We start from the raw sequence: 16880 nt of genomic DNA, 5'->3' as shown, positions 1-16880 counted from the left end.
GCTTTTTAATTCAAGGAATTAAAAAAAATATATATATATTTTATATATATATATATATATATATACATATATATATATATAACACTGCTAAACAACGGATGACAAATCAATATGAAAAATGTATAGTATTCCGTGTATGAAAACGAGAGATGCTCACATCATTTTTTGCAATTCCAAGTGAAGTCTCAAGTCTTTGAGCTCAAGTCTAAATCAAGTCTCAAGTCTTTGAGGGGCAAGTCCAAGTCAAGTGTCAAGTCTGGTCACAAGTCCCAAGTCAAGTCTCATGGATGAGCGTTCTATCATCTGCTGCATGCCATCGGGTCTGCTTAGAACAGAGGTTCTCAAATGTTTTTCAGCCAAGGACCCCTTACAAGATAGAAAATATACCAGGGACACCCTCATTCTGATTTGTGGTTTTGGGCTAAGCTTTTTTCCATGGTAACGTGCTTGACTTTTAAATTGATAGGTTTGTTAGATTAGAATGTAATCCATGAACCATTTTAGATTTAAAGCATAAAATATTTTTGTTGAACTATGAAGCTCTTGCAAAAAAAAAGAAAAACCACAGACTCCCATTTGAGAACCACTGGCTTAGAACACTGCATAGCTAAAACTAAGGAATTCAAAGCATGTACTGTATTATCCTGTATCTATTGGCATACAGTATCAGTATTGATTGGATGACATTAGTTGACATTTCCTTAATGTTAATGCACCATATAAAATAAAATTAAAGATTGTTCAAAAGTCCCAAACCTCAAGTCCAAGTCAAGTGTTTGAGGACAAGTCTCAAGTCAAGTCTCAAGTCACTGTGTGATTGACTTAAGTGCGACTCAAGTCCCAAGTCCAAGTCCCCATCTCTGATGGAAACAGAATGTAACAACAGCTGATACTGTATACAGGAAATCAAGTAAATGCCATGTAATTGATTGAATTTGAAAGGGACTGGCAGTAGTGCTGGTTTTATTGTTTACGTTGCATTACATTACTGTAATCCCACTCGATTAATAAAGGATAGGGTAAATACAATATGGAAAAACAGGCTTTATTTTCACCTGCTTTAGAAAACACAGTTGAACATTTCCCTAAACATATCATTTCCTTCCTATTTTTTATTTAATTTCAAAGTTTTCATGGTGAGTTCATTGTGGTTGTTAAAATTGTTCTTAAATTTAATTCCAGGTAGCATCGAAAAGGTAAAAAAATAAAACTTTAATTTGTGAAATAAAACTGCAGATACGGTGGAAAAGTCACTCATGTACTTTTGCACTCTTTCTATTTGAATTTGAGTATATTTGACCTTTATGGGGTGGATTCAGTTTTAAATACCAGTCGTAAAAAAGTAATTGTATTGTTCCTCTCTCCCTCCCAGCAGTGAGGTGGGCGATGAGGACTTGGAGGACCCCCAGGTCTACGAGTCCATGTGTAACATCCAGGCCCAGGCCGGCACAGACACGGCCCCGTCCTCGTCCTCAGACTCAGGTAACACATGCATACCTGCCAACATTGGGCTATGAAAAAGAGGGAGGTTTTCTGTGATATCGCCGAATGGCCTACCCTCAATGTCCCCCCTTTACAAGGATGTAAAGTAAATCACTTTTAAATTAGTCTTAAATTCATAGCTCACAGTATTGATCAGATTAAATTAAACAAACGTACAAAAAGTAGCCTACAAAAGATGTGATCAAAAGTTTTGTGTGTGAAATTTTGCGATCTAAAATTGACATCACAAAAAATGAAAAAGAAATGTTATTGGCGACTATAGCATGGCCATTTGCCTTGCTGACTTGCTCAGCATCTGACACACCTCTCATGAGGAACGTGAATATGTTCGCAGTTCCCCTCTGTGCTTCCAAGGCTTGTTTGTGTTTGGCATGTTTAACGTTAGCATGTTTGTTTGCTAACGTCATTTTCCCACCATGTTCGACGATAAAGTCGGCACGCGTTTGTAAAACGCATGGTATTTGCTGATGCGGGTAGCAGTTAGAATCAGGACGTCTCGCACCAAGTGGACTGAAATTGGTAGCATATTTCCTCTTCTTGGGACTTGTTTCATCCATTTCCAGTGACAAAGCGAGCGGAGCCTTTTGACTGTATACATAAGGCAGAGCGCCTCACCAAGAAGCGCTGCTTGAGCGAGCGCACTCTGCGCAGTGACGCACCGTGCGTCACTCGTCACTGCCTCTGGCTGGGTTGGGTTGCCAGGTACCACGACATATCCTACAAATCTGGAGATTAGTGGGAGAAATTTCCCAGCGGGAGCACAGCGGGAGAAAGGCTTAAAATAGGGAGACTCCCGCCTAAATCGGGAGTGTTGGCAGGTATGCACAAGTACTAAATCTGTCTTTATCAAAGGGGGAATGCAAGGTGTACATACAGGTGTATTAACTCATATACTCTGGTGCCACATTTTATGACCGCATTTGTCAAACTGATTGACTGACCTCTTAAAAGTCAAATTCATTCATAGAGGACATGCAGGGTACTGCAGGGATGACCTATCATTGTAGTCGGAAGGCGGAAGTCCCGGACATGTTGGAGCTTCAGGGGAAAAGTGAATGGGCTTTTACAATGGGGAGTTCGCTTAAATGAATAAATGAATGTCTGTGGTTAACAAACGTTTATGGGAGTGGTCATTTGTATTCAGCAGGATAATCTTCATAAAAGTGAATCATGTTTGTGAAGATTATCCTGCTGAACACAAATTGCCACTCCCATAAACTTTTGTTAACCACAGACGGACCTTATTTTATGCATTTAAGTGAAATCCCCATTCACTTTTCTCCTGAAGATCCAACATGCTACTTCTGGACTCATTCCTACGGTGCTCTATTAGGGCTGGTTATCAATACTCAATACCTTTTACGTTATCGACCAAAATAACCCAGTACCAAGTACTAGCGAAACTTCTCCAGGCAAATGATACCTGCATTCAGTCTTTTTTGTACATAGACGTTTGGTTTTGCTCACAGCCAATCACCACAAGTGTTCTTCGATTTAACGTGACGTGTGATTCGCCCACTACCGCAACAACTACATCTCATACAGTGGTGGTAAAGTCAAGCGTGGTGTGCGTGGTGTATGTGACTGAGTTCACAGTTCAGCAGGCAGAGATGCACGGGATGGCACGATACCACCTTTTCCATATCCGATCCGATACCGATACCACTATCTTGAGTACCTGCCGATACCGATATCAATCCGATTTGATCTTTTTCCCTCGCTTATACAACTAAGCTGTTAATAATAAATGTACCAATGCACTTTGTTTAACCCAGCCATCTAAACAGCATGTTCAATCTGTGGAACAATATTTATTCCTTAAAGCAGCTACGAGCAAGATTTTCGATTGTGATATTGTGGCATGCTGTGCTGCGGAATTGACGCGGCTGGCGGTGTGTTTTGAGGCTCACCGGTGACTAGTTGGAGTGGATCTGCATCTGATCTCCTCTCACCCTCTCTCTCTGTAACATTGCTGACAGGTTTGTGTGTGATACAGTGACCATTGTATCAGGCAGGCAGTCTGCAGTGTTGAAGTTTCCAACGCTTAAAACTAGGGGTGTCACAATATATCGTCCCACGAAATTTTGCGATAGTAAAACGTCACGATATGTATCGTTGAGATGAAATCTCATATCGCGATTTTTTTTTTTTATATAATTTTTTTTTATATAATTTTTTTTTTTTTTTTTTTTTAATAGACTAAGAAACGTCTTTGTTTGTTGAAGTTCAATGTGTGGAAAGTAGTTCAGTTGAACAAGTCTCTGAAGAGACACATGAGAAGTTATACAGGAGAGAAACCATTCAATTGAGTTTCTGGCAAAACTCTTTACTTGACAGGAAAAACTGAAGATGCATAAAAAATAGACTAAGAAAAGTCTTGTTGTTTGAGTTTGAAGAAAAACTGAAGATGCATAATGAGAATTTATACTGCTGAGAAACCTTTTAGTTCAAAGTAAATCTAAGTGACGGTGTAACTCATTCTATTTCAAGATAAGCCTTATCTCCAATCTCATGTTTTTTCTAGTTGTTATTGTAATGACAATTTCCCACAACAGCATGTATTGTATTTGTGCATTTCAAATAAAATACTAATTTTCCAGTCATATATTGTCATTATTCAAGTTTAAAAAAATATTGTTAAAATCGTATCGTATCGTTATCGTGAACCCAGTATCGTGATACGTATCGTATCGTGAACTGAGTGTATCGTGACACCCCTACTTAAAACACTTGCAGCTTTTTTCTTCCTTGATCAACACAGCTGTGGTGACAACACAGTGCAGTCTCACTCTGTTCACATGCTGCGGTCGTTCATCTGTGTCCGTGACGGCGCATTGCTCAAAGTTTAGTGAAGCATTTTTAGTGATAGTTTAGGCTATGGATCAGATCGGATTCTACTTCTTTTTCCCACCAAATATCCGATCCAGTGATTTTGGCCAGATCGGCTCCAATACTGAGTATCGGATTGGACCATCCCTAATTGCTACTGGTATTGTCATTTTTTAAACCATACCCAGCCCTAGAGGACAGAAGTGGGAAGTATGGGAAAGAATAAGAATACATTTGGATTTACTTACAATCATATTATTCTTAACGTAAATTTGGATGACACAACATGAAATATATGCTATATATTCAGTAGGGCTGGGTTCAAAAAATCGATTCTCCGATTTTTATTTTAATCCTTTGATATCGATTCATATGTCCAGAGATCGATTTTTTTTAATAAAATAATAATAATAATAATAAACAGGCTAAAATATTATGCTGTGTGTGGTAGTTGAAACATAGTTTCAAGTTGACGTTTATTTATGTTTGTAGTTGAAACAAAAACATAAATACTGTAGGCTACATGAATGGAAATGTTTGATCATTAATATCTACTTTTAGAAATGATATAGGCTGAAATCAAATCACTGTGCATAATTGTGAAAGTGTCTTTATTGACAGATGAAAAGGCTGTTATTTACCCTTTGTCACCACCTGGTCACCACCTGGTATGTGTAACTAAAACCATTAAACTTGACAACAGGTCTGCAACTTTTTTTTCCCATGTATCTACTTGGCGCAAAAAAGGTTGGGAACCCCTGTGTTACATAACTGGACAGTCATGTAATTATTGTGCTTGCTGACAAGCAAGGCACAATCTTGAAATCCCACATACTTATTATTATTCTATCTGCCAAAAAGTTCTACGACTAATAACCCCCCCCCATTTTTGCGGCACATAGACATGCCAGACCTCAAAATGACCGGCTTATTGAGGACAGGTGTGCTATGACTTCTCTAAGGGTTTGTGAAAGCGGTTTGGCCGCAATTCGCCATTAAGCGCCATTTTTTTCCCCATTGACTTGCATGGGGTTTGGAAAAATCTTGCAAAATCTTGCAGTAAATTAGCTGTCATTCAGAAACCATAACAGCTAGAGCTACGAAACTTGGTAGGGAGGTGCACTGAGGGGTCTTTTACTATACCCGAAAAAATTGCACCAATTGACCAGATGGTGGCGCTATAACAGCCCTCCTTACCTTTTGGTCCATAACTTTTGACCCGTAGGGTCTATCATCAAAATTATTTTTTCCCTGGATTCCTTGGGTCCTCCCGCATCTACTCAACTAGGCCACGCCCATTTCCGTCTGACTAGATTTTCCACCATTTCGCATTTTGTCCAAAACAGTTCTTTTGCCATTTCTCCTTGAAATTTTGTCCAATCTTCACCAAACCAACGCACACATCATGTGGGGACTGTCCTGCACAACACTGATTTGGATGTTTTGAAAAAAAACGCACCGTTGCGATATAATCGACTTCCAAAGTTTGGTGGGTGGGGCCTATTTCACAAAAATCGTCCGATGCTAACCAAACTTTGTACAGGTGTGGACGGATGTACTCTGAGCCTATAGGAGAAATATTTTGTCATTTAGCCTTTAGGGGGCGCTATAGCAGCATTCAGTGCCTGTCCCTTCTAAATTGTTTTATTTTGAAGGGCGGCAGGAAGTGCACTTGACACTTGACACTTGACACTTGTCGCACGCACGCTATTGTACAGACAACAGACACACCTATGCTTGTATCACAGTGGGTATATCACTCATGGTCTCACTCTCATTTGCATACTGTATGTTTTCAGCAGCTCCAACTCTTCTCTGTTAAAAACCAAATGCTAAAAGTGTACTGGAAACAGGAATCCGGTGAGATTTGACCAGATAAATAGAGCTAAAGAGCAACTCTGAGCAGCAGCGTTGCATGTTGGGTAGAGCAGTGTTGCATCTTGGGTAGAGAGAATTATATACACTTGTCGCCAACCATGGGAGGCCTGTCTGTTCTGTTAGCTGCTGTGTTAATGTAGCATGGAAACATGTCCAGAAAACAATGAATGAACAAAATGAACTGAACCCATGGGTAAGTGTCACCACTTTGTGATTGTTCATTATATACAGCCAGCTGGGTTTGAAAACATAATGGAAGAGATAGTGTGAATAGCCTAGTGTGAATGGAGGCTGTTAACAACATCAACTGTGCCTTATAGGCTAACCTCAGCCAGCCAAAACAAACACCTTGTCCCCCTGGCGTTAGGACACACTGTTCATCAATGTTTGGGACTAGTTGCAACAAGCTAATTGAGCTAATGCTAGCATTAGGCCAGCGTTTCTCAACCGGTGGGTAGCGTCACGGGGCCGTTTTGATTGGATCGCGGACATTGACTTTTTTTTTTTTTTTTTCATTTGTTAAATTCAGATTATTGAAACTGGATTAGCCTGACCAGTTTTACTTGTTTAACAAGCTGAAGCATATGCTCTGCCTGTAATTCAAGAGAAGTCTGCCTTTTCATTTCATATTTAATTTTAGTTCAATTCATATGATTGAAACTGGATTAGCATGGCCCCATTTTAATTAAAAGTTATGACCAGTTTAACTAAAAAGCATATAGCCTGCCTGTGATTCAAGAAAAGTCTGCCTTTTATTACATATTTCATACAGTTCAAATAAGACTTTCTGACCATGACCAGTTTGACTTGTTTAAATTTAAAAACATACAGTATAGGCCTGTAATTCAAGTCTGCCTTATTTCAATTGGTTTTTAGCCCTAGTTGCACTTCTGTTGCACTTTTTTGTTCATTTGACAGTGCATGAAGGCATTGTGTATTAAATAAATGCGCTATTTTTTGTGCAATAAATTTGAGTGGTTTAAAAATAAATCTGAAATGTGGGTCGCGACTTCATGACAAGGAAAATAGTGCAGGTCCTGAGGCTACACCAGTTGAGAACCACTGCATTAGGCGTTAGTTAGCATGCTACCCAAGCAGCTTCTCTGGCTGACTGGACACATGACAACCGATCAGCAACTCTGTAACAAAACTAAAAGGGTAACATTACTTTGGTGACCAGGGACTATTATCAGTACATTTGACTTCTTACACTAACATAATGGAAGATAGCCTACATTAGTTACTGGCTGATTAGATGCAGCCATTGATAGCTTTTCACTTGTGTGTTTGCAGCTCTGGTAAGCCTGCTAGTTTTGTAAACAGTTGTTGTCGCAACCATAAACATGAATGACACTACAAGGAATACTACTTCTCTGGAGGTTATCATGTCCTATTTTCCTTGAGACAGTTGGAGACATTTACAATACATGGTAATTATTGATGCTGTAGTTTGCAGGTAATGTAGTTTTAGATTGCAGAGATTGGGCCAGCCTTTTGTGTCTCTCTAGTAGGCTACAACCAGTCTGACTTCCCCACCTACCAAGTACTTCTACTCCAAAGTCCTTTTACTCACATAGGCACCCCCATAACTACTTAGTCCCCCTAGGTCCATGGGCAGGGACTTTGGAAGCCAGGCGGTGCATGGCGAGGACAGCAAGCACAATTACATTTTCGTTAGGAAATGTAGACATTCTAGTTCAGGTTACAGCTCAAAAAACACGTTTTTGTATCACTAACCAGATCGATATTGAAATGAATCGAATCGAATCGGGATTAATCGATTCGCAACCTTGTGAATCGGAATCGAATCGATTCTTGAAATTTGAACCAATACCCAGCTCTAATATTCAGCACTATGGTCTTTCTGTATTTTTCAGAGCATCCTCAGCACTCGGCTGTAGTTTCCCAGGTCAAGCTGGAGGAGAATGAGTTGGAGGACGTGTACGAGTATGACTACCCCAGACCGGTGGTGCCTCCTGCCCCCACAAGAAGAACCCTCTCAGATATCACTGGGACCTCGGCAGCTTTCAACAATCTTAGCATGGATGGCTCAATAGAAGACTGTATGTACCGCAGCAGGGATCCAGTCCACATTCTGGTCTATATTACTGCACCATGTCAAAGTTACCTAGATTTAACTCCATTTCCTGCTGCAGCTCCTTCATATTAAAAGCTTTGACTTGTCAACCACAACTACAACAACAAATATGCACAGCACCCCCAGCTGCATATCTGCTGTAGATGCATTACCACAGTGCTTTGTTTACTGCACTGTGCTAAAACCACAGATGAACGATTAGTTTATAACAATGCACATTGTCGACTAGTGAGTCCGTCACTCATAGTGTGCATATGCTAAATGCCCTGATACTCAACATAGTGTGCATTATGCTAAATGCCCTGATACTCAACATAGTGTGCATATGCTAAATGCCCTGATACTCAACATAGTGTGCATAATATGCTAAATGCCCTGATACTCAACATAGTGTGCATATGCTAAATGCCCTGATACTCAACATAGTGTGCATAATATGCTAAATGCCCTGATACTCAACATAGTGTGCATAATATGCTAAATGCCCTGATACTCAACATAGTGTGCATATGCTAAATGCCCTGATACTCAACATAGTGTGCATATTATGCTAAATGCCCTGATACTCAACATAGTGTGCATTATGCTAAATGCCCTGATACTCAACTTGCGGCCCCCGATGGGCGCCGAGTGCCCCCCCGACCATTTTCTAATTCACAATGAAAACTAACGTTAAATAAAGTTTGAGTGAGCTCCAGCTGAATTGTCAAATATCGCCACCTACAGTATTCTCTGCCCAGGCACTTATGTACTTAACTAACTCAACCTAGCTAAGTATGCTGTGTGCACAAAGTCAACATGTTTGATTAATTTCCTTTTTGGAGAGATCCATTATCGATTTGTTTGGGAAGAAGGTTTACTCTGAACAGATTTGAGAACCGAATTGAAGTGAACCGACTGAATTTCTAACTTTTGTTTGTTTGTTTTCATTGTACCTCCAATACACTGGATTTGTATTGGACTTCCCCTGTGTTCGCATTGTTACTCTGATTATTATATTATACAAATCTTAAACATTAAAATGGTCAGAGTCAACTCCAGCTGGCACCCCAAAAACCTACAATCTGCTACAGATTTCTTTTTTATATTAATGTTGTTTAGACTAGAGGCCCCTGGCCTCCTGTCATTTAGCAAAAGTGGCCCCCGGGCAAAGCAAGTTGAGTATCCCTGCGCTAAACGGTTAACATGGAGCACCCTGATTTTTTGTGTCTGTCTGTATGTTCTCATCATTTAACAGTTCCAACAGGGCAATTTCCCCAAAACTGTATGTATCCCTTTAAGTTGCTTGAATCAAGCATTTGATCCTGCTTATTGTATTGTAGTAAATTGTGTCTCTTCCCCCTTCATTCCCAGCAATGTTTGCTGCGGGTCTGGACCCTGAACACCCTCCCAAGCCTCTCCCGCGGCGGGCCAACTCCGATCGGCGGTCCCGGCCCTTTAACCCAGAGGGTCGCGGGCCCTCGCCCAGCCTCCCGGGTCCCTCCTCCACCTCCACCTCCACCTCCACCTCCACCTCCACCTCCACCTCCACTTCCGGCCCCTCCCCACCCTCTGCAGGCCTGAGCGGGGAGATTGAATGTCTGATGTCCCAGGGCTACTCCTTCCAGGACATACAGAAAGCCCTGATGATTGCCCAGAACAACCTGGAGACGGCCAAGAACATCCTGCGTGAGTTCGTCTCCGTCCCCTCCACGGCGCACATCGCCACGTAGTCCCCCACCTCGTCTCTCTCTCTACACACTGTGCCATTATAATGGATAGCATTTATCTAAGCACTTTTCCTGTACGTCCAGAAGTACCGCCAAAAGGCTTTCACGTTCACGTCATATCGGACAGAACAGGACGTGATCTCATTACCGCAACTCCGAAGAGTTCCCACGTTTAATGTGTCGGAAACTCCCGCATCCAAAATCTTTATTTATCAATTTAGGATTGACAGTGAACAAACTGTTTCGGTGTGAATATAGCGCATTTGTTTTGAGTTCTCTTACCTCGGACTGCTGACCTTGGCGGATTTGATATCGCAGCCTGCAAAAAATCCCACATCCTATTTGCAGTCGCCATTAGAAAGCTGAACATAGCCTTGGGCAATATGCGATATGATCCTGGGGATGGGGGGTGGCTTTTTATTTTATTTTGTTTGTTTTTCTTTTTGGGGGGGATGGGGGAGGGGTATACATCCAATCTTCGGTATTGCGCACGTGGAATATTTCCGTATTTGATAATGACGATTATCAGCCCAAACCTTGCCGACCGCAACATTTTTCCCCCAGTTGGCAATTCGTATTTCCGGGAAAATCCAATGTGACGTGAACGCAGCATAAGTGGAGTGTCTTAAGGGAGATTTGAAGCCTTTAATGTGAGCTCTATGTAGCCAAGCTTTGACCCTGCGCTCGCTCTCTTGTACTTTAAGGTCGACTCGTGCCGTGGCTAAGTGTTCCCTCACTCTGAGCACATTTTCTTATTAAGTTAAGTGTTGATGACTTAAAATGTTCGAGGCGGGGAGTCTGTTGATTGGATAGTTGATTTTTATGACTCAGTTATGCGCTTCGCAGGCTTTTTTGGCAAACCGTGGAGTAGTTACACAAGCACGGTTGGAAATCTAGTGATGGGTTGTGTGGTCCGTGCTCACGCAGTTGAACGTGAATGTTAAGTTGCATTGCAGTATTGCAGGGCTTCATGGCACACATTTCACTGTAGCTTGCTCTGTCTAGATGAAGTGATGGTATTTGACAAGTTTAACAGATTTCCATTCAGCTCCCAGTTCTAAAAGGAAATAACAAGTCTGAATAATGTGTAATTACTCCCATAACATGTGCTGTGTGTAGTGCTAACAACAGCTGAATTGTCCGATTTTTTCCACTCGTATTTTTGTTTATTTTTTTATGATTTAATGCCACTGTTCAAGCCTGGTTTATTCTGTGAATAGCTTCTATATATTAATTGCATTTGCGTTATAGTTTCTTACTAAAGAATGAAATACCGTAACTTAAATGTCTGATTAGATTTCTTCTCTCTGGGAATCCATGTGTTTGTCATTTATTTTTGGATTATCATTACACATCTCCCTGGGAAAAAAAACTTCTCTGAGTTATAACTGAGAAATCTGAAGGTATTTACTTTGAGCTCAAAACCAACAATAAACTAGTAGGTTGTGTCTTGTCATGTGGACTCAGGTACTCAAAAATATTAAAGGGTGCTGTATGCGCAGTAATAAGCCAAGGTTGTACTGTATGTGAAGAGTCAACAGAAGTCGGGAGAAATGTTGGGCTGACACTTTAAACTGGCTCTAGCCTAGGCAGTTTGGCACAGGACGGGGGGTTGGAGGTGGTGAAGAGGTTTCTCTGGACGGGACTCCCTGCCGTTTAGGAATGAAATTATTCTAAATTCCAGCAAAGATTGCATTTTTCTTCTTTTTTTGGCTCATATGTTCCATTCTTCATGTGCCACAATTATTTTGAAATCAGATTTGCCGGACCTCTCAGGCTCATTGACTCCCATTCAATTCCAAAAGTCACATCAAGTTAAGGCTAAAATCTGTTACATTTTAAAGTGTTCCAGTAATTGTTTCATATTAATGTGTACATATTTGGGAACACAGCGAGAGCCGAGACAGGACGGGGGCGTCTTATGACGCATTCTGCTTGTAAACAAGAAAACAGTTTTAAACAGCTGAAGTTTCTTGTTCACCACATGTGCAACTTCTGCTTTTTCCTCTCCAAATTAAACCTATCAACCAATAGGTAACATTCATTTGCGCTTCCATTTGGACCCGCCTTCTGTCAATCGCAGGCCCAGTCATGGCAACAGACAAACCAACGCAAGGCTGTGGTCCATATGATGTAACAGACTCTAGCTAAACTTGACACAATTTACTAACTAAACTAAAGGGAAAAATGTCATATACGATAATGTTATAAAAACACTGTAGTGCCGTAAGGGAATGTAGGAAATAGATGAGCAAAAAATGTCTTATGCTCAAATGTTTTCTACCCCTGGAGAATAATATTATGCCGTCAGTCCCCCTTGTCTTTGTTTTCACTTGACCTCAATGGTACTGTTTGAACTGTGTAATGTATACAGTGCATCGACTGTAACTCCTTGACCATGAAAGTGCCACACACACACACACACTCCCTGCGAGAAATAGACTTGAAGCTGACAGTCCCACGATGTCATTTTGAATCACTGCTTTTGTCGCACATCATTTACTGTTACAAACCCCTCCGAAAGACAGAAGTTACTGTAGCACAGTTGGTGTGTCGTTTGACGAGATCCATTGAAAAATTCTATGTACAATATAAATCGTTGTTAACCTAGCCTTTAACAAAGTAAATAACTTGCCTACTAAAAAAGCTTTATTTCATTACCTTATTATTGCATGTGTAAATAAGAATTTATTTATTGCTTTTTGTTTTTTATCCTCAGCATTCGTTGTGTTGCCATGTTTTCATGCCTAAGCCATTAAGATTTTCAATTAAACAGTATTTTCTTTAACATTTGAACTGTGTGTTTCATTGACACTATAGGCTGTCATATACAGTATCCAAGTGAAAGGGTATCCATGCTTAACTCATTCACCGCCAATGACGTCTTTGACGTGTTATCAGAAATAGCCCTCCCCGCCAATGACGTGTTTGACGTGTTTTTGTTTTTATTACTGCAGGGCGTAGTTTAAACACTTCCCCAGCCTGTCACATGGTATCAGGTCCCTATCATCTAAGACAACACGTGAACAAACACATACCGCAGCTGTTGTTTTGAAATTGAGCAGGAGGAAAAGCAGAAAACTGGTAACGCTTCCTTGTGCAGACAGGAGAAACGCCATTGAAACGCGCCTCGGCGCGCTGCACGAGCTGGAGTCGCCTTCCTCTGTGCCAGCCGGGAGAAAGTAATCAAGAGATGTGTTTGATCATCGGAGGAATGAGGAAATGATCGATCAGTTTGCGAGGGCGGTGAGGACGTGTTGAATAGCCGAGGGGAAAACGGGAACGATCAGATAGCAGGGGATATGACAGGGAGACGAGGACGGGTGCAAAATAAACACACAACAGCAAGGCACAAGGCAGAAGCGGGAGTCAGAGCAGCCCGCTGTCCTTTCTCAAGAGCTATTCAGTTGGTTCATGTAATCGCTGGGCTGCGTGCCCTCCAGTGTTGCTCCTGGCCAATCCCAGCGCCACAGGGCGTGGTTATTGCTTATCCTATGTGGGGTTAGAAATCTAAAAGGGGGATCGTGTGTGTGTGTGTGTGTGTGTGTGTGTCTGTCTGTCTGTCTGTCGGTGTGTCTGTCTGTCTGTCTGTCTGTCTGTCTGTCTGTCTACTCACTCACACCGAGTAAACTGTATTGTTGAATGTAAAAAAAAAGCACTTCATGTGTATATATATATATATATATATATTTATTTTTTTTGTCATTTGTGTCCTAACGAATAATATTTACATGTCTGATGTCAATACAGTTCAAAATAAAAGAATTGAGAGCGAGTTCTGCATGAGATTGTGTGCATAAATACATAAATGCCATTTTCTGCAATTTCTTTTCTCAGAGAGACATTTTGGGGGAAAACAGGGTGTATATAAATGGCTATAAGTAGAGTACAGAACATGCTAAAAGCTCACTTTTTTTTCCCTGGTGAACCCAGAGACGTACATCTTCATTTTGAGGTATTGCAAATCACTCTGGTGCTAATAGATAATTTACTGTGGGTCTTGAAAGATGACCAACAATTATGAAAATCTTTGGCCTGTGCTAAATATTGGCAGTCCTAAACTGGCGGTGAATGAGTTAAGAAGTCTGGAAAAGTCTATCTAAATTTTAGGCATTTGAAAAGTATTTAAAATGTCTTGGATTGGAGTAATACAGAACAGTGTTAACGCAATATAACGACGAACCAATTTTATTTTGATTGCATCTGCTTTAACACATTCACTGCCAGCCGTTTTTTTTTTACTGTAGGTAGGTTCTGCCAGAGGGTTTTTTTGAGGATTCTGGCTCATCTTTCAAGACCCGAGGATTCTTTTCTGCTAAGATTTTGTGAACACACAATATCTCAAAAGAACTAATAGAATGTGTGCTTTCTCTGTCTAAAATAGTTAGTTTGTAGAGTTAGTAGTTATGTAAGCATTAGCAGTTGAATACAGCATGGTTTCAGCGTCTGGAAATTTATTCTGAGATAAACAGCTTTTTGTGAAATTCGATAGAACAGTCACTTTAACCATTCATTTTTGGCATCAGTAAGACGTCAGACATCTAAACAATAGTTTTGAACAGTAATTTCCTCCATAACAGCAGGACCCCCCTCTGCTTCCAACTCCTCCCTCCGTGGGCGTTCTCCTCCGCCCTCCTTGGCTCTGCAGCGGGTCTGTGACAAACGAGTTGCTGCTCTCTGGCTGCTGCCTGGCAGTCTGGATGGGGCTCGCTGGATGGGTTTCGCTCGTTTCTTGGCGTTTTGGTTGAGAGCTCTGATGAAGCTCTTGCGATTCTGGGCTTATTTATGGTGCGTGTTTCAAAGTGTGCATCCAGTCTATTCTTGGAACCCCCCACTGTTGCCACCGCTGTGCGTCAGCGCGAAAGTGAAAGCGTTTTCGCCATCCATTTTACATTATGAGAACGGCTTCCTCGCGCTTTTCCCTCCAGTTTTGGCTCGCCTCTTCCTACTCTGGAGAGACATGTCGCCACTCAGTGGGTCGGTAAAATAGATTATACACATTCAATACCTCCAATATTGGTATAGGAGACGTAAAAGGGTTAGATCAACGTCCCACCGTCAAAAAAAAAAAATCAATTTTTGTTGACGTATTAATACGTCATTGGCAGTGAACCGTTGGATTTTTTTTGACGGATTAATACGTCATTGGCAGTGAACGTGTTAATAAACACAGTTGCACATGATTTCTCGGAACATTTACACATCGAATATTGCAAAACCCGCACTTCAAATCTCTTAGCAAGGTCATAGCACACCATTCCTAAATGAGCCACACATTTTGACATCACATGTCTATGTAGTGTGAAAACTAGGAGTAACGTGCAAAACCTTTAGCCGGATACAATAAGTGTGAAACAATAAGATTGTGCTTTGCTTGCAGCAAGCACAATAATAAATGGTTCCCCTTTTTGCTGGCGACCCCTTGGAACCCTCTCAAGGACCCCACTTTGAGAAGCACTAGCAACAACAGAGAGAATGACAAGTTTATTTTCACGGCAACATGAAAAAAAAATGAAGACTGTGCTCAAAACACAAACATGAACTTAATTCACTTAAACCATAAACCCTTGTCACGTAGTGACCGCGATAAACACGCGTGCGCACACACAAAGGAAGAATCCTCTTTGCTTTTTCCTAACATCCAGCTAAGAAACGTATTACCGTACTCTAGTGCGAAGAAATCTGCTTTTTGTCTTCTTTTAAAATGTTGCCTAAATGCATGTGGAGAACATTGAGCAGAAGGAAGCATGTTTTAATGACTATTGCTTGAAATGTGCTCTGTCGGGCTAGTCCACATCTCTGCTGCCTGCCTGCCTGCCGCTCACTACAACAAAGAGAACTCAACGTCCTCTGTAGTTCAAAAACACTTCATTGGCTCCCCGAAAAAGTTCAGAGTTGATTTAAAAATCCCTCTGTTCCTCACCAGCTCCCTCAGCGGCATAGGAGCCCTGCTTATCAGGCTTGTCTTTCCATACTGAAGAAGGCCTTTCATCATCGTCTTTGAGTTCCCCCAAATTGCAGGAGCAAACCCTATAGAGAATCGTCTTTCAGCATTTAGGATCCCAGTTAAGAACTTCAGCATGCCTGCACAAGTAATGAGCTGCTGTTTTAGAGTTTAACATAATCTGTCACAATGCTGGATTAATAAATGTTTGTTTTGCTGCTATCACTGATTGTAATTAACACAATAGTGATTCAGCCTATAGCCAATTTATGAAAGCTTTTCAATTTGCTGGTCTGAACACCCACTATCAGATACAGGAAGTGATGCTTTTTACATTTCCGGTTTGTTTCCATGAAAGAAGAACTGAGTAGTTAGCATGAGCAGCGAAAGCCACCATAGGCCTGGGAGGTATGGACCAAATCAAATATCACAATATTTGTTTTACCAAATACCTCAATATCAATATTGAAACAATATTGTAGGGATGACTAATGGTGCTTTCACAAAATGAGACTTTTGATAATCATTAGTAATGTGGTTATTTGACTAAGTGGGTAAAAGCAAATAATAGAACAACTAGAACAGTCTGGTAAATTCAGAAAATTACATCACTATAATGCAGACTTTAAAACCAGGAAAAGACATTATGCTTATGTATTACGATATCCACATTCTAATATGGTATCTAGTCTCATATCACAATATCCATATTCAGCCCTACTGAACAAAGAAAAGAGAAACTCAAACTGCAACAAGACAATCCAAGCTCCGCCCACACTGTTTGATTGACAGGTGATCTCTGGGAAGTGCAGTGCAGAAACACCACAGTAATGAACGCTGAGCACCAAAGATGGAGACTATATATATACATATATACTGTATATACAGATCCTTTACAAAAAATTAGAATGTCATGGAA

General features: G+C 40.8%; 1 pseudogene across 1 annotated transcript in view; it reads left to right on the top strand.

Annotated features, from left to right (window-relative positions):
- Positions 1–12805, top strand: part of LOC310785759 (E3 ubiquitin-protein ligase CBL-like) — a 73419-nt pseudogene extending 60614 nt beyond the window's left edge. Inside the window, exons 13-15 of the transcript XR_014554017.1 lie at positions 1373–1482; positions 8088–8273; positions 9662–12805. The product of XR_014554017.1 is annotated as an E3 ubiquitin-protein ligase CBL-like (transcript). The remainder of the gene's footprint in view (positions 1–1372; positions 1483–8087; positions 8274–9661) is intronic.
- The last annotated feature ends 4075 nt before the right edge of the window (positions 12806–16880 follow it).

This window comes from Poromitra crassiceps, assembly GCF_964638095.1.
Source record: "Poromitra crassiceps genome assembly, chromosome: 1".
NCBI lineage: Eukaryota > Metazoa > Chordata > Actinopteri > Beryciformes > Melamphaidae > Poromitra > Poromitra crassiceps.
The sequence above is the reverse complement of the archived record's forward strand: the minus strand, read 5'-3'. Positions and strand labels throughout refer to the sequence as shown.